Source organism: Rhipicephalus sanguineus, chromosome 5 (genome assembly GCF_013339695.2).
Source record: "Rhipicephalus sanguineus isolate Rsan-2018 chromosome 5, BIME_Rsan_1.4, whole genome shotgun sequence".
Taxonomy (NCBI): domain Eukaryota; kingdom Metazoa; phylum Arthropoda; class Arachnida; order Ixodida; family Ixodidae; genus Rhipicephalus; species Rhipicephalus sanguineus.
Window position 1 is genome coordinate 187,553,100 of NC_051180.1, and position 18,794 is coordinate 187,571,893.

General features: G+C 45.6%; 1 protein-coding gene across 1 annotated transcript in view; it reads right to left on the reverse strand.

The window, feature by feature from the left end:
• The window catches only part of LOC119394522 (tight junction protein ZO-1), a 521,713-nt gene that overhangs the window by 292,139 nt on the left and 210,780 nt on the right, over positions 1-18,794 (reverse strand). The gene's annotated exons all lie outside the window — the stretch shown is intronic.

Consider the following 18,794-nt stretch of genomic DNA (forward strand, 5'->3'; position numbering starts at 1 on the left):
GGCCGAAGGATGGGGTAATTATGCATGTGCAAATAAATGGCACAAACAGCGTGCATAAATAGTAGGAAAGCTGGCGTCATTGCAGTTCAGCGTGTTACCAGTAGTTTGGGTTAGTCGTAACGACTGGAGATGAAGTCTCGAGGTTAAATTGCTTTCAGTACCTAATAAATGTGCACTGGCACAGTCAATATCATATCTTCTTGATATAGAATGCTCGGCAAGAGCACTAGAAGAGACCTTTTTTCACATCATCATAGTGTTTCTTCATGCGCCTTTGCAAATCAAGTCTCGCCGATGTAGAGGTGAGATCAAGGAATAGCAAACACGACATCAGCGTTTCTTTCTTTTGGAAGCTTGTCCTCCAACTTTTTTGAGCAGTTTGACATTTTTCCACTGGCACATGTGCTATGTACACATCAAAAGAACAATGTATGCGAGCTAAGGCCTCACTGGTACCGGAAGCATACGGTTCGCATCGCATTTAAGATGAGCAGACATGGAGGAGGAACAAATTGGCAGGCAGGATAACTGGCACTGTACCGAATTCACAAAAGATGCTGGGTCACCATTGCTGGAAAGCTCAAGATAGATGATTTCCAAGTCTTTTTCCAAGCCTTTTTGGAGAGCTGCACATTTGTGAGCGATGTGAGGAGAATTGGCCGCTTTTGAGCGACTGTATGACTGATGAGAAAGAAAAGTGGGTGTGCCCAGATAAGAATGAACATGAGGTCCCGGTCACCATTCCTTATTTTGATGAAAAGCTGTGGGTTTAAAACAATTACTTCTCAGTTAGTGTTGCGAAAAAAGATGCTTTCGCCTAAAAAAGATATACAAGTTCTGGCCACAAGAAACACTTTCCCACCAACTTTGCAATTTCTTACCTTTGAGCGCATCAAGAGCAAAAACAGTTCAGTTTTTGGTGACAATATTTGTTCCCATGAAAAAATGAGCAAATTCTATCTTATGAGTATGTTATTTCCTTAAAATGTTATTTCCCTTTGCTGTCAAAAGACTTTTGCGGTCCGCTGTCTCCACTGTCACTCCCCCTAAAGAAGGAATCGAGTTGATTCCAAAACGTCGGGAAATAAACCCATTTTTGGTTGGAGCCCTTTGAAAGTCTTAATTAATTAACCCAACCAGACAGGCAAATCTGTCAAAATGTTCATCTTTAAGTCTATACGTATTGACTTTGGACTAGAGTTAGCGCAACTTGCCAAAAACTACATAAAGTCTATGAAAGGAATATCCACCTTCGAGACCCATCTGGAATTCACCAGGAATTGCAAGGAAAACAACATCGTGCCACAAAGCCTCCGACTACGCCGCCCTGTGAATACCCTGGAAGGTCGGGAAATCATCTACAAGGCCGAGCAAAGAATGGTGACGGCTCAGATACATGAGTGCCTGCGCTGTGCTTCGGAGGAAGGAGGTGGACGCGTTCTTCGCCCAACGACAGCTGGAACACCAGGTACCGAATCTTCTCTCTTCAATAGAATTGTTTGCAAAAGCTACCGCTTCCTCAGAAGCCGCAAAACACCGCACATCACAGGAGAAGAAACTCGCCGTTCTTGTCAACAAAACAAAAAAACAAGAAATGATTGACCAGCATCTTGTAACCAACCTATTGACAAGGGTTCTCACAACCGAAGAAACTTCAGTACTCTCTAAAGGCCAAAAATTCAGTGTTACCACGGACAAACCCCCCATTCCGAAGATGGTCGCCACACTGGAGAATGGCATCCGAAACCTAGAACCCAGTGTTAGAGATCAAGTGCGAGTGAAAGCAATTGGCATTACAGTTGAACCCCTTTATAAGAGACACTGATATAAGAGACACCTGGGGTATAAGAGACACCAGTGTGCTACATGAAAGTAAGGGCCGATAGGAAAATGCATAACTCAGTACCCTGCTTATAAGAGGCACCTCATATAACAGGCAAGAATTTCTCCCCCATGCGTGCCTCTTATAAAGGGGTTCAACTGTATCAGCTCGATGAAGAACCTCACGAAAGAAAGAAACCTGTCTCCAGGTGAAATGAGCGCACTAAGAAACCTACAAAAAGACACAACTATAGTAATCCTACCTGCAGACAAGGGCAACTCCACCGTTCTCCTGAACACACGCGACTACGAGGAGAAAGTATCAACACTGTTAAGCTCTGTAGACTACGAGAGGCTAAAAAAGGATCCCACCAAAGGAACACAACAAGTATTGAACAAGACGCTAGCAGAAATATTCTGGGACAAACCAAACTTTCGTTACCTTTACATCCAACTAATATGCAGAAACACGTCAGCTCCAGCATTCTACGGCCTCCCGAAAATTCACAAATCTGGAGTCCCCCTGCGCCCAATAGTTAGACTTCTTGCGCTCACCAATGCGATCACTATCCACGTAGTACCTGCACCGGATAATTTCACCCCTAACCGGAAAGACCACGTCTCATGTGCGCAACACGGATGACTTCGTTGGACTGACATCAAGGCTACGACTAGAGAACGACGAGTGCCTGGTATCGTTTGATGTAGTGTCTCTGTTCACCAGCATACCGATACAACTGGCAGTCGCCGTAACCCGGGATGCCCTAGAACGCGACAGTGCTCTGAATGAGAGAACTCCTTTGAGCGTGGACGAAATCTGTCGACTCCGGGAACTGTGCCTATCAAATACGTATTTTTCCTTTAAAGGCGAATACTACAGGCAGACAAGAGGAGCACCAATGGGAGCCTCAATCTCCGTCACCGTGGCCAACATCACCATGGAAAACATCGAAGAGACAGCCCTGAGCACCTTTGCATGGAAACCCAAAGTGTTCTTCAGGTACGCGGACAATTGTTTCTGCATTATAACATCACAAGTCCCCAACCTACTCAGCCATCTAAACTCCATAGAACCGGACATTCAGTCCACTTGTGAGTGCGAAAAAGATCGATCCCTTCAATTCCTTGATTTACTAATCAAGCGAGTGGGAGATTCCCTAAGTTTTTCAGTCTACCGCAAACCTACGCATACAGGCCGCTACCTGCACTTTAATTCAAATCACCCTGCACGCTACGAAACATCAGTAGTCAACACTTTGATAACAAGAACGGAACCGCATTGCACATTAGAATCAGACAGGAGGAAAGAAAGAAACACCGTGTTCAACGAACTCCAAAAAAAAACGGCTACCCACCCCATTTCATTCGGAAAGCAGTCCGGCAACAAAAAAGAAAAATACTTCCAACGGATCCCCCAGCGTCGCCGCCTTCCCAGAAGCGAATCTCTCTCCCCTACGTGAAAGGCACCAGTGAAGCCATGAGCAGACTCTTACAGAAGGAAGGCATAACGGTCGCACACAAGCCAACCAACACAATAAATCTTCTTCTACCAAAACCCAGGGACCTTCCACCAAGAGAAAGAGCGCAAGGCGTCGTCTACAAGATCAAATGTTCCGACTGCCAGGCCGCATACATTGGCGAAACAAAAAACTTGAGCGAAAGAATTAAACAGCACAAAAACGACGTCAGGACGTTCTTAAGACAACGGAACCCCCTTGCAGAACACTCGGAAGATGCCGACCATAAGATTGACTTTGAAAAAACCGAAATCCTAACAACAGAAACTAACCAACAAAAACAACTGTTACTGGAGTCGTGGTTCATTCAAAACACCGAAGGCAACTTAAACCGATGTAAGGGAAACCTGCCGTCAGTATACATTCACGGACTAGCCACAGCAAGAAAAACCAATTCAAACAAAGTCGCGAGGGAGCAAAACCGTCCCCGGCCGCCCCCGGCCCATCCAATCCCACGCAACCGCAACTCCCTCAGCACTCTCACCACCAAAGAAGACGCGCCTTCCCTCCTTCTCCCCAGCTGGTTCGAAAGAGAAGTTAAGAGTTGCACCTCGACGCCTCCGCTGTCACCCCCCCTGAAGAAGGAATCGAGTTGATTCCGAAACGTCGGGAAATAAACCCATTTTTGGTTGGAGCCCTTTGAAAGTCTTAATGAATGTGGACACTGAGTTTCAAGCCATGTGAAGAAACACGCGGTGTGTGACGCACCTCCGAGTTGATTTGTACAGTGCCGCCACTGAAGGGGATACTATAGAGTTATTGTTAAGAGAGCACGTGGAAGTCGAGTTTGACTGCTCAGAGCTGAAAATCATTAGTAGAGACCGGAACTTCAGGCAAAATGCCTATTTTTTCCTGAAGTCCGTTTCGAGCCTATTTAACATATAAACACGAACTAAGGGAAGGGAAAGGTTTTAATCAAACATTTATTGTGCCCATAAGTGCCTATTTCGAGGTTCATGCCTATATCAGCTTTTCGGCGCCTAAAAATGCCTTTTCGCGTTCGTCGAGTACTCATTTTTCTTAAATGAGCTGTTCATATGGAGGAAACGAAGAAGCACTTAGTGTGGCGACATTAAATACAACACGCGCATAGTGCACTAGTTATGTTTTTTTCGTTCATGTTTTTACCACCCGTTAAGGGGAGATGCGGGTCGAAGACACTTTTTTTTTTTTTTTTAAATATTCATCCTAGAGCAATGAAACTTGGGGTGTTCGTAGAGATTTTTACGCTGATTTCAAATATATAATTAGTTTTCTTGGAAGCTGCATACTTTTAGTTCTGCAACATGACAAAGTGAAAAACTTAAGCCTTTTGCCCCCCCCCCCCCTTTTCAGACCTAAACATCAATAATGTTTTAGAATTGATAGTTCATAATGTTTCAAATAAAGTGTGGAATGCAAATAACTAATTAGGAAGTCCATACAAAATATGTACTAGACGTGAAAAATTTTAACGTGGGAAGTTCATATTTCTCTTACCCTAGTAAAAGTTTACATAACTTTCTTTTATTATATAATAAGAATATTAAAACTTAAACAAGATAATTGGATTTCTTGTACTTTGGAAAAAATTTGGGAAAAATTTCATGCAGATCTGAGCACCAGAAGTACCCGAAAAAGGAGGAACACATTGACAAAAATGGCAAAATTTGTGTTTTGAGAAAAACGAGTTTTAAAGTCAAAATTGCATGTTTATTTATCAAAGACGTCATTGAATGTGACGAAATTTGTACACAAGAAAGAACAATCCTCCTTGTAGTGGCCACTGCCATTAAAATGCGCCAGCACCATAGGTTTGGCCCTCACGGCTCTTGCGAGCTGACTCCTTGACAAGAGATTTTTTCTTCAGCGCACGCCGACGCCGCGTGAAACTTCACAGGCCGGTGACCGCACTTCCTACGGCTTTCTTCATCCGTAACGGATAAGCACTCAAGAAAAGCGTTGTTCAGCTGCGCTGCTCGACGAGACACGGATCCTGCAAGTAGGCTTCACAGCACACACAGGCGCGCAGCGGCCAATGGCGGCTCCCGATCCGTACCACGTGATTTAAAGCCAGTCGCGGCGCTCGAAAAAAGGCGGCAAAAGCGTGCTTCTCTTTATTATTTCTTGCGCTGCAGCAGCGCAGGGAAATTGTCGTTATTTGAAGAGTGAGGCTCGGCTCTTCGCCTCATGTGGTCGACAAGGGCGAGCGGCGGCGCATTATCAGCGGCAAGGTGCTCGAAGATGACACACTTTCGGCCTTTTGACAGCCACCTTGTGCTTTTCAGATGCAATTTTAAAGCATTTCCAGTTGAATCTCGACATAGTTTTTTTTTTTTTCAGAACAGTAGAGGTACTAATCTTAACAAAACAGGTGAAAACAAAAAATCGATAATTTTTTAGAAAACTCGTGTTTTTCGACCCGCATCTCCCGTTAAGGCGAGATTATAGTGCGACGTAGGGTAGACTCGCGCATCAGACCATAGTTCGACACACTGCCACAGCCAACATATAACTGGACTCGGCCGATGCGCTCTGATGCATGTGACGCTCGCCAACGCGCTGATAATGTCGGACTGTAAACGCGCCTTTACGTGAGTGGGGCTAGAGTGTACCTCAGCTAGGCAAAGCGAGGCGAGCCTAGTGCTAGTCGACCCCCCCCCCCAAAAGATCTCCGTCACTTGGTTCGAGATTAGTGCAGCTCGGTGGTTGCGTGAGGGAGGCTAGAGTGTAGTCTAGCGAGCCAAAGCTAAGCTAGGCTAGCGCTGCAGCCTACAGCCTACACGTCAGTTTCGTTGGCATTTATGTTCTTCATAACGGCAGTTGTCGGAAGTCTGCCAAGCAATGCCGAAGTAAAAGACGCTGAAAAGTGTCCTTGTCAGGCAATGGACCGGTGGATCGCAGTGCTACTCCGTCGATGGAGAGACGGTATTTTGCCATCCACGTGGAAAGCAGGTAAGAAGACATTGGAAAGATCAACAATATTTTGCGCTTGACGTCCACTCGGAAACACGCACAGGCATAAAGCTCCCAACATTGTTTACGCAACTGCCAATTTGAATAACCACTGAACCTGCGCAAATAATATGCATTTTGTGGTAGTTTAATGGGCACTCAGATTCATTGTTTTGTTATTTTTATATCCACCACTGTGAACTCGCATGCAACAGGAAATGTGCGGCGCATTCTCGGCCGAATACAGGTATAAGCATTTCGATTTTAAAATGCACACTTGGGCTCGTGCTATCTAACTTCGCCATGTCATCAGCATTTGTCAACAGCCGCAAGAGAAAAAAGTACAAGCGCAAGTGCACTAAAGAAGTTCCACGTATCCAACACACCTTCCAAGTGCAATTCGCTCTTTTCTTCACGCAGGTACCGTGTGAAAAAAAAAAGTGTCATCTGGAGCAGCATGAGAAAACAACGTTGCATCAAGCCAACGCTCTCCGCAACCAACCTTCAAAGTCGAGGCAGTCGTTCTTGTCGGAAACTTTTCCTGAAGGAAAGAGAAATGAATTCAGCGCAGACTTACGCGAAGCATTGGTCGCTGCTAACATCCTATGGGCGAAGATCGAAAATATGACATTCAAGAATTTTTCGCGAAAGTAGTGCAGACAAAATATACCATCAGAGTCCACGCTTCGCAAGCAGTACCTGCGGCCAATGTACGAGGACACGCTAGCAAAAATCAGACGAGAACTCAGTCAATCATGCATATTGATTTCAGTGGACGAGACAACAGATGCGACCGGACAATTACTTGGACATTTTGTAGTTGGAAAGCTGGATGCAAAAGACAAGACAACAACTTTCTTGGTATGCTCGAAACAACTAGAAAAAACGAGCGGCGATACCATCGCCTACTTAGTCCTTGAGGGTACTGTACGCCTCTGGATCCCACGACGAGTGAGTACTGCTGCTTTACACTGATGCAGCAGCTTGTGTGCACAAGGCTGCTGCACTTCTCGAGGTCTCTTATCCAGAATTATTGCATGTCCCTTGTCTTGCCCATGGGATTCATCGGGTCTGTGAAGAGCTGAGAAAGTCGTTCAGTTCTGTTAACGAACTAATAGCTGCAGACAAGGCAGTGTTCCTTAAGGCACCTTCGCACATTCGTGCCTTAGAGAGCAGTTGCCGGATGTGCCTCTTCCACCAGAGCCCGCTGTTACCCGCTGGGGACATGGCTGAAGGCAGTGGACTACTACAACAAACACTTCGCTGGTGTTATTAACAGCTTTGCAGCGGACGAGAGCATCGCCGTGCGAAGAGCCCAGACTGTTCTACACCACGATACACTTGAATCTGACTTGGCATATTTGTGTGCTCATTTCACTTTCCTTGCAGAAAGCATATAAAGTTCGGGCACCAGTCTGACTCGGAGTGTTGAGCTAATGTTGGACATGCAGGAAAGGTTCGCCACCGTCCCCAATGGACCTGTCACTAACAGGGTCACTTCGAAGTTTAATCCGTCTTGGACAGGAATCCCGGATTTTATGTGCTAAAACAAGTGTCTAAATTTCTGAGCGGTGCAGATGTGAAGATTCCAGATGCAATTAGAGCATCGAAAGTGCCGGACTACAAGTACGCTCCACTATCTTCAGTGGACATCGAGTGTTCTTTTTCCGCATACAAACAAATACTGACTGAAAGAAGGCACAGCTTCAGGCCCGAAAACCTTGAGATGGTGCTTGTTTGCCACTGTTTATGTCTTTCTCATAGTTTCCAATCACCCTGGATTTCACCTAAATCTGTTCAAATGGTTATTCTTCGCTTACTTATTTTCATGAAAAAAATAAAATTAACTTTTCCAGAGCACAGGATTTGCCTGCTGTGTTTGTTAGAAGTCGAAGATTTGTCCTGAAACACGCTGCTGAAGTAATTATGAATTGTGCCTATATATGCCTAAACGACGCCTATTTTTAACGCCTATTTATGCCTAAATGACAGTTTTTAGGACCTATTATAGGTGCCTAAAACTTTGTTTTTTTTGTGCCTGAACTTCCGGTCTCTACTTATGACGAAGGCTACCGTGGGACAACTTTTTGTACTCGCAATCGAGCATCACGTACTTTGAAACCGCGGGCACCGTGGCCACGCACATCGTAACCGAGCTTTCTACTCGATGTCGCGGCTAGGCCTAACTCCGCTCACGGTGCCGATGTACGAGACAAATCCGAACTTTGCGGGCAAGAACATCGTGCTAGCGGACATGCGAAAGCGAAGAAGCCGCAATGTCCTTCGTCGCAAGCAACGAATCGCATCGCCCGCTGGCTCCTCAGAACAGCGGATGGGCATTTTGCCCATCGGCAGCGGACCCCCCCCCCAGCTCGCCGCGCAGCGACCGCTCGGAGAATGCAGCGGCTAGAAATTTCGCGCGTCAGCGTCCCAAAATGCAACACTAAGCACGCTGCGCGCCGATTTTTTGTCGCTACAGCTAGGCATAGCTGATCATTGACAGACCGGAGATCGTCGGTGGCCTTCGTTCTTAAATCGGTACGTGGATATCCACGGCGCGCTGTTCGCGTCCCGAAAGTATGCTGAGCGATGTTTGAAGTCGGAAGTTATTGAATTCGGTACGTCCATGGCAGAAAAGTCCGCTCTAAAGGAGTCCTGACCACCTTGCTGGCCTGACATTTTAGTCAATTATATCCGAATGTTCGCTGTACCAGAATCCGTTGTAAACGAAGCTCAATCAATGGAACAAATATGATAACACTGCAAATTTGTATGTAATATCCGAATGTCTGTTGTAAACAGATCCGTTGTAACGAGGTTATACTGTACTTCTGGTGTTCCTCAGGGCTGTGTCCTTTGTCATCTCTGATCTACTTTCATGACCTTCCATCTCATATAACATGCAGCATATGTTTGTTTAGTGACAACTTCATATTATACTGTAAAATTATGACTCATGCAGATCATCTTGAATTACAACAGGATCTTCAGAAAATCACACTCTGGTGCTCGAAGTGGCGAATAACAGGTAACACTGACTGCCCCGGAAAGGCGTTGGTCCCGGGTTCAAACCCCAGACCAGGATGAATTTTTCGGCGACTATGAGGCTTTCTTTCTGAGAAATCTACATGGATTTCCTTGTGGCTTCGTGCTACAAACGGGTGGTGTCACAATGTTAGTTGCTAACACGCAGCGCCCTCGCGCGGCGCTGTTGCTTTGTGTGTTGGGGCGTCACGCCTGGAGACTGGAAGATGGGGACGCGGGAAAAATAAAGACTCAGTTTGTTTTGGGCTCTGGTAGCGCCATGCCTCCTTTTGCTATCGAGGTCCTGATGGCCTCCTAGTATAGCTAGTCTCCGGCTATCCTCGAAGAAAGCCACTAAAACGTCGAAAAAGGGACAACTGAGAGGCAGAAGCAGAGACAGCTATTAAATGTCAGTTGTTAGTAGCCACCTCTGTGTCACTGTCCTTGCTTCGGCCTCTCAGTTATGCCTGTTTCGACGTTTTAGTGCCTTTCTTCGAGTGTAGCAGTCTGTATGCCTGGAGCTGTGAGTAAAGGAACAGTATATGATGAAAAGTCTCCCCTGAACTTCCCAATGACATTTTGAGTGTGACTGATCTATTAACCCCTTGAGGGTTTTTGCCGTACATGTACGGCAGAAGCTTCCTGGTACCAAAGGGTTTTCGTCATACATGTACGGCATAGCGTTTATTTTTAAAACGCGCGCCTTTTTCGATAATTTCTCTTGCTGGGCTTGTGCTGCCACGCTTCAGGAATACGTGGAATTTTTTTCACGCGACGATGCTTTCGTTGTATTTTTTTCTTGCTTCCCAAAAAGGCGCGCCGGCTATTCGCGGCGAGATCGACCTATAGGTGGCAGCACCGTCACCCCACTAGTGTGGATACTGGTTTCGTGTGGTGTGTGTAGAAGTGCACGGCGCTTCTGTTTTCACATCGTAATTTTGTGTTCCGTACACGCAGAAAACTCTTCGTTATCGATAATGAGGTTTTGTTCGGTGCCACAATGCCGCACGTACTGCACAGATCCAGGAATAAGCTTCCATTTTTATCCCACCGACGCGGAACGTCGCCGAGTGTGGCTCGTTAGGCTTCGTAACGGCAGGACGCCTTCCAAGTACGCGATGGTGTGCAGCACTTCGACGACGGTGCATTCGCGTTCGCAGACGAGAAAGAATGGTGAGTAGTCAGCGATAACTTCGCTAATGTGTGCATTTATATGCTTGTTGCTGCTGTGCACTACGAGCGTGAAGACGGTCGCAGTAAGCGAGCGCTCGGGGACGCTTCCCTGTGCTTTGATTTTCCTACACTTCCACAGAAAAATTAAGCGAGAATCAATCGAGAAAGAAGAAAATTAATTCATGGAATTTATTCTTTGTCATTCATGTACCGTCTGCGCTGTGAATGCAAAGTTTGTTCGCGCTTGGCTATGGGTCTGTTTAAACGAGAGTCCTCGAGCCCTTTTGTAGTTCGTGCATGTTCCATTGTGTTTACACGGCCGCGAGAACAGTTCTCAGTATTCTGCAGGGCAAGTACGTGCACCGAAACGCGGCAAGTGTGTATGCACGATCTGGTGCATAGTAAATTGTATCGTTTTATGAGCCCTCACACGCCACGTAAGCGATGAAATTGCGCGAGCGAGTTTATTGCAACTGTTCTTGATGAATATATTTTTCTCGCTCGCTCTTTTTTTTAAGGGTTTTCGCGGAAGAGATTGAGGCCTGACGCACTTCCGACACTGAACTTGCCACAGCGCAAATTTGACAGGCATAAGCTACCTCGCAAGTACACGGGTGTCTTTGTATACATTTCGCCACAAGTTATAATTGCGCAAGGCAACTCAGTTTTGCGATTTCCGTGTCATTCCATTTTCTGTTCTGTTTAGGGGACAATTTAAGTACCGAATTAAGTGTGAGACGTGACTTGACAGAAATATTTCTCTGCAGTGGGACCAGGACCGTACACAACTAAAGCTCATCGCGTAACCTATAAACGACAGTCCCGAAGTTATACACCTAACCACAACGCGCAAGTGCATGAGAGCCTTTTTTTTAACCACCGAGCCGCTAAAAGGCTATATTCACATGAGATTTAATACTTCTCATCTTTAGGACAACGCCAAGTGCACTTTGCAATGCGCTTGAACCACAGAGCGGCACCTACACTGATATGACTCTCATGAACGGACGGTACGACGACCACACACAGCACTCTCGAGAAGTGCACTCACTGATCTTATTACAGTACATATACAGCCGATCAAAGCCAAATGCTTCTTTACATGTTGTCAGGCATACGTACGAGCGGTTAAAGTTGCACCAACGCAAGGGAACAAACCGCCTTTTGAGGCCCTGCATGACGTACATGCACATGCAAACACAACGCGGCTAGCAGACGACGCATGGAGCAATCCACACTAGGCGCGCTTCAGCCAGTAGCCGCCAGGCGGCGACTCCTCCGCTCGATCTCGCGGCCAGCGCGTTCGCGGTGCAGCTAGTTTAAAGTGCGCACCTTTTTCAATCCTTTCTCTTGCTTTGCATGTGCTGCCACGCTTCGGAAATACGTGAAATTTTTTTCATGCGCCGATGTCTCTCCGTTGTTGCTTATTTATGCTTCGCAAAATGGCGCGCACGCTGCGCAGTTGGTTTGAAACGCACGCCTTCTTCGATCATTTCTCTTGCTTGGAATGTGCTGCCACACTTCGGGGCTAGGTGAAAATTTTTTAATGCGCCGATGTCTGTCGCCATCTTTTCTTTTGTGCTTTCGAAAGAGGCGCGGCGGCGCACGTGGTCCGGCTGGTTTCGGTTTCGTCCATCGGGTGGTTTTCGCGTCTTGCGCCCGCAAAGCTGATGGCTGTTTGGTTTCTAATCTCTCAAAGCGTGACCGCTTGCTACTCTCTCGTTTATTGCTCCCTGGGCGCGATTACATCTGCTTCCGTGCGGTGCTGAATTACATAAACGACGCCGCCGTGATTGCGTTTCCTGTTTTGAGGCCTCGGAAAAACTAACTACGTCTTGTTGGCGATAAGACGAAGGATTACTGTAGCTTTTTCACTTGTTTTGCTTTCCGGACGGGTGCACAACCATAGAGTTTTCTTCCGTGCGCTTACTGATGCAGTTCGCTTACGCCATCAAAGCGTGCGCCGGTTGCTCTGCTGCTGGCGAGTTGAGCAGCGATTCTTCCGATGCGGACTGTTCCCCAAGTGCCGAATCAGAATCTGATTAATTGGATTTCAGTTTGTCAGACGAGAATTTTTTGACGAGTTCAGACTCCGATGACGATCAAGGAGCGACATCTGAAAAGCGCGCGTGGCGAGCCATGCTTCAAAGACTATCACACGCTGAAAAGCTTTTAGTGTTAGAGCACAAACATTTTTACCCTGAAAAGTACTCTGGTGCGCTTATTTTTGTATGTCTGTGAGGTATGCTTAATACAATGCATAATTTTTATTTATAAAGAAACTGAAGTTTTTTTTTAAAGATTTTGCTTGATTTTACTACGAATAAACCATGTGTATGTAACAACAAAAATGGTTTTTTTGTCACTTTACGGTCATGAAAAAAAATTTGAGACAATTTTTTTCTGAAATAGAATCATCTGAAGAATTTATTTCAGCAATAAAAAAATTACACATTTTTGGACTGGATTTCACGAAAAAATTCGACCCTCAAAGGGTTAATTGAGGACACATATTCTTGCCATGATGACCTTTCCGCCTGCCTCCGCACATACCGTGCTTTTGCTTTGGCGCGTTTCAAGTTTATCAGGTTACTGTAGGTGGGGCATCTTTCTCCGGATACCCCATGCCTTAATTTGCCATTTCATTGCCTGCATACACTCGTGTCGACCAGCTTCTTACGCACAATGCTCCATGACTGCTTTTTCTGCCGCTGCTATTAGCACTGCTGTGACTTTTTGATTAATTTACTCTGTGCTCAAATCGGGTGTAAGTACGTCTTTGAGTTTTGTGTTTGATCTAACCTAGAGGCCAGTCCACATGCTGCAACTTCCAGCAGCATGGTTTAGAGTTAATGGTAGCAAATGTGAATGACCTTTTGATGATGGAAAGCAAATGATCACTTCAACATGAAGTATCGCGAACATCCCATTTAAATTGATTAAAAATAGATGGTGAACAAAAGACTATACCAAGACCCATAAACTTGAGTGAGGTGGGTAAAAATATGTAGGTGAAACCGAGCTTAAGAGACCTGAGTTGGTTGACAAGATAAAATCTTCAATGACTTGCCCTCTATTGCCTGTTTTCTTGCTGCCCCAGACTGTACAATGAGCATTAAAATCACCAACTAAAAGGAATTGTTATGGCAGCTCTGCTGCTAAGTCTTCAAGTTGTCGGAGGGTTGCATGTTCATGAGGTGAAATGTAAGGTGAACAGATGGAGGTGGCTTTGTGGGATAAAATCCTAACAGCTTCCCAAGAGGTATTTGATTTGATATCACGGGCAGCAGTGCCACTTTTTATGATAGTCGGCTGGCATGCTTACGGTCCCTTTCAAAATACAGGAAGTTTGCACTAAGTCTTGCGAAGCTTGGCATAGCGAAGCACGAGCCCATCACCGCTCGCTGGGCAACCTATTTTTCTATATTTCTCTACAGAGCTGGGCAGCCTTCTCTTTAGTTTTCTCTTTCTTTTTCTCTCTACTCTCTGTCTTCTATGTCTATCTATTTCTTTCTTTCTCTCTCACTCTTGTCTGTCTTCCTTTCCTATCTTTGTATCACTTTTTTTTCTCTTTCTTTGATTCTCTCTGCATTTCTTCCTCTCCATTCCCCTCTTTCTCATTCTTTATATGGTATGCTTTACACTCTACCCTCCTCCTTACCCTGCTCCCCACCCTGACTTCCCTTTTCCACCCCCTTGCTATAAGATACTATACAGGGCTATCCTATGTTCTGTCTGCGTGCCTGGTTAGCCGAGTGGTTAAGACGCTCGCCTTCGGATCGTGGGTACATGGGTTCGAATCTCGCCGCCTCATGAGGAACTTTTTCACCAAGATTTTCTCTCTCTTTCTTTCCGTCTCTTTCTCTCTTCCCCCTCCTCCTCACCCTAACATTTCTCAGTCACTTTGTGCTTTTCCCTTGCTATACGCTGGACAAATCGGCACACGTGTTTTGGGAGCGAAGATGAAGGAGAAAGACAAAGAAGAGGCCGAAGAGAGCGCGTGCCGGTTCATGATGATGATAATTATGGGTCACAAGACGCTACGCCAAACTGGAACAGCTTCCCTGTTTAAAACCGTAAAATCTTTTTAAAAGGTGCTGTTTTTGGGGCCTAGATATCATTTTTGTAGACAAAGTGCTACAAAGTTGTGTATATAACACTGACTGCTTATCACGTAAGTCGCTGGAGTCGCAAATATCCGCATTATAAGCGGTACCACACTGTAATCAACACAACATTTTAACACGAAAGTGTTTTATGCCGGGGTCCACCAAGACTTTCATGACATATTTCCGTCACGGAAGTACGTCAGCAAAATAAATGCCATCAGATGGCAAAGAAAAAAAAACTATAAGAAAAAGTTCCGTTCACAGGAGTCGAACCAATGACATCACGGCCCGCGACGATGGCTGGCGGTTTAGCCCACTGAGCTACCGCCAAACGCATTACAGAGGCTACATGTTACACCTGATTTGCCTTTTATCTTTCACACTGTCCTCTCACAGTGCTCTTCGATGGACGGATGGAAGCTATGAGCGTCCCCTATATGACGGGGCGTTGACATGGGTGTCACCAGGCTCGAAAAAAAGAACTTTGCCTCCGCAATTACCTCCAGCAACGCGCCGTTGCAACGACCGTTGCAATAGGCGCGTTTCCAACAGTTTAATTTCATCAACGCTTTAACAGACCGCGAGGCGGCGGTTTTATCCCAAGCGAGGAAAGCGAGGAAGCCTTGCTCATAGCATCCATCCATATCGAGAAATAGCTCCCCGACGCTCGCCTGGCTGTCGCACCGCGTTCCCCGCTCGCCCTGTGAGAATTGAAGGCCAGGCTAGAGAAGACATGACGCTCGTCGCGTTTCTCTTCGCGTTTTACAACACTTTGAAGGAGTGCGTATCGAGTGTCAGTGCTTACTTTGTGATCGCTGATGCCATCTTTGCGTGGGGTTCACCATATGTGGCATCCACCTATATTATGACAACTTCAGCTACCGCAGTGGTTAAATCATGGTCATGGGCGTTAGTTGTCGGTATGGAGATGTGCCGCTAGGCGTCAACGTGGGTGCGTCCACATCAAGAGATGCTATATCTGCCAAACAACAATAGATATTGTACAAGCTCTAATATGCCAATGCACTATAAACAATCAACTCTTTCTGTGACGACGCATTTCACTTTCGTGTTTTACACCGATTCCTATGACCGAGGGATCAGCCATAAATTTTTAAAGGCTGCATGTATGCAAAACATGACCAACAGGCAGCCACGCGATTCTGACAATCGAGGCTTGCGGTATGCGAATACATGAAGTTCTATGGGAGGGTAAATGGGAGTCAGAAAAAACCACCGCATTATAGCCGGTTACAATATAAATAACGCAGAAGTTCGGGGGAAGATGGAAATTTTGTCAACATGAAGTGTTTCTAGAGCCGATGTTTCGACAAGTGGACTTGTCTTCGTCAAGGCTGCAACTGCTTTCCTGAGCGTGTATGTGTGTGTGTATGCTTTGTACCCTCTCCTCCAACCCAAACAAAGGAAGAGTTCGCGAAAAAAAAAAAAAAAAAAACGAAAGAAGATATTTTGCTGAATCACGGTTGTCAGAAGGAAGCACCTTGTGACAATGATAATGTCACGGGCACAAGCACGGTGACAAATTCCTAGAAGAAGGGCTTAATTCTCACTGGTTTTCACTGTGTATGTTCCATATCGAATCGAATAAAGAGCCCCTTTCAACAACCGAAGAGTGGCGCTGCCAATGCAAAGAGTTTTTGCTTTCTTTCTTCTTCTTCTTCTTTTTTCTTTCTTTTTTTTTTTTTTTGAAGACAGCCAGAGCGGTTAGGGTGGCGGCACCTGCAAGCGACTAGATGAGGTTTGAAGAAAGGGGGTGGGTGAAGGGGACGCCTGCGCACGTGTCCGCGGCGGCAAGAACGCTGGCTTGAGGGTGCAGGCCTGTCTGCCTGGCCGCCTCGTGCACACACGCATGCACAAGCAAACACACAAGAGAACGCTTGCTCTCGCCTCGCAGTCGCCGGGGCTTCGATCGCGCCATGTGTGATGCCGGCACTTCGCGCTCCGTTGGTGGCGGAGCAACCACAGAAGATGCATGCAGCTCCAGCTCATGCCAAAATGACAAAATTCGGGGCAAAATTCCTAGGCTGTTGGCGGCAAAAGTTCGTTATATAAAGGGTGCCTCCCGCTGCCACTTCATTACATAAAGGTCGCAGATACATATGTCTCTGTGCAGTAATGGTGGGGAATGGCAAAACTTCACAATACTGAGGAATTGGTTGTACGGAGGTTTGTTATAGGCAGGTTTACCTGTATTTGTGTTTGGGATCGCATTTGAGTATTTGGTTATAAATGGTAGCGGCTGGTTGGGCTGTGCTACGGGGGACTCTTCTAACTAGTGTTGATTTCCTATCTAATTTACATGGTTCATTGTAGACCTTGTCTAGAGCGTCATGCAGGTAATTTCTTTCAACTATTGTTTCCTTTAGGTTGCATTATTCAGTGAAATGCCTACCTCCATTCTATCCTTCTCTGAGAGAGGGAGAAGGGGGGCGAGGCCGAGCGAAAAACCAAAAGCCAGCCAAAAACCCCTACAACTTCTTTATTAAGCCACTTCTTCATGAAATTCTTGTGGCAGCATGACCACATCAGACAAGTGCTTAGTTACCTCTTGATCAGAAATTTTGAACCTCAGGATTGTTACTGGCCCTTTAAAGGGGTACCGACACAAATTTGAGGAATTCTCATATTGTTGCCCTAAAGAAAAGCACTGGTGACAAGAACACTAAAAAGAGTGGTTGCTCGGAAGAAATTGAATATATCTTTAATATCGCTTTTAGGAAAGCCACTTTCGGTTTTGATATCAAGAGGGCGGTATCAGTCACGTGGGGACAGCAACTCTCAACGTTCTAGCAGCACTCTGTAGTCTGCTGTCACTTGCATGTCAGAAGTTCAGGGGAAGATGGAAGCATGAGGAGATGAAAAACTGTTGAACACGGGTTGTCACTCGAGCCAACGTTTCGACAAGTGGTCTCGTCTTCTCAGGGCAGCAACTGAAGAAAACAAGACCACTCGTTGAAACGTTGGCTACAGTGCCACCCCATGTACAACCATTTTTCGTCTCGTCAGTTGTACCTGTTGCATGTAAACAACAACAAGTGGACTGCTGTCCAGTGGCTCCAACAGCAATTTTCGCTGCATCCAGGACAGAGTTTGCAAACCTAATGGACTGTGTTGACTCATCATGATAATGTCCACTGCGGTGGGGTTGGCTTGCTGATAGTGCGTGACAAAAACTTAAAAATCAAACTACAATATTTTATGCATGTTTCCTGGCTTTAGTGTGTGGAGTGTGTTAACACTGCAAGGAAACAAAAAAAAACGTCCCTTTTACAATCCCTCAAAATCGTGTCAGTGCTCCTTTAAAACTCTCGCAGCACATAGAGCACTATGTCGACAGGCTTTGCACAGTCATAGGTGCTCAAGTTTGTCCATTCAGGCTTTGAGAAACACATACTCACTGCTGAGATTGTCACGATCACGAACTAAGTCGCATCAACATGACGAAACAAGTGGAAGGGCACGCACTCACTACAGCGCACAAATTCTCCTCATCAAACCTCCCAGTTATTCACACCATGATCTGCACTCTTTACAAGATGATGGCCTGTCTTCTTGACAAGCAAAACTGCTATTGGAAATAACGTGAGGGAAGGAAAGAAGAAACTGAAACAAAGAAACGTCACATAGCAGTGAGTGAATGACCACTGCTTTATGACCAAAGTAACCCGTAGCAAGGAGGATACACCATGCCACACTTGCAAAGCCTTAGGCAAAGTGCAGGTGCTTTATTTTTGGCTCACTGTGCACCTTCCTTGCAACTAGCCAGTGTGCAGGGCACCCTATTAAGCCGATTTCGATCAGTGCTTTTACAAGACCATAACTTTTCCCTCAGTATTCCCAGTTTTAGCGATGGAAGCAACATTTGAATTTGTGGAGCAGATTCTGGAGCAGAAAAAAGGGTGCTTCGGAGCAGATCACAAAATATTTCAAACGACTCCCGGAGTTTAAAGCATCATTTAGGTATCTGATAAATATTAATATTTATTATAAACACATTGCACATAAGATAATCACTTCGATTTGCAAGAAACAAATAATTAAGCAAATGGACAGTCATTGAACACAAAGTAAGATGAGCAACATAGATTTAAAATACCAGTACTTGTGACAGAAATGATAAAGCTAAGCACCAAATTACAAAAGTAGCCACAACCACATGCAACTCTTGCCAAAGCAGCAGTTTATAATCGGTACA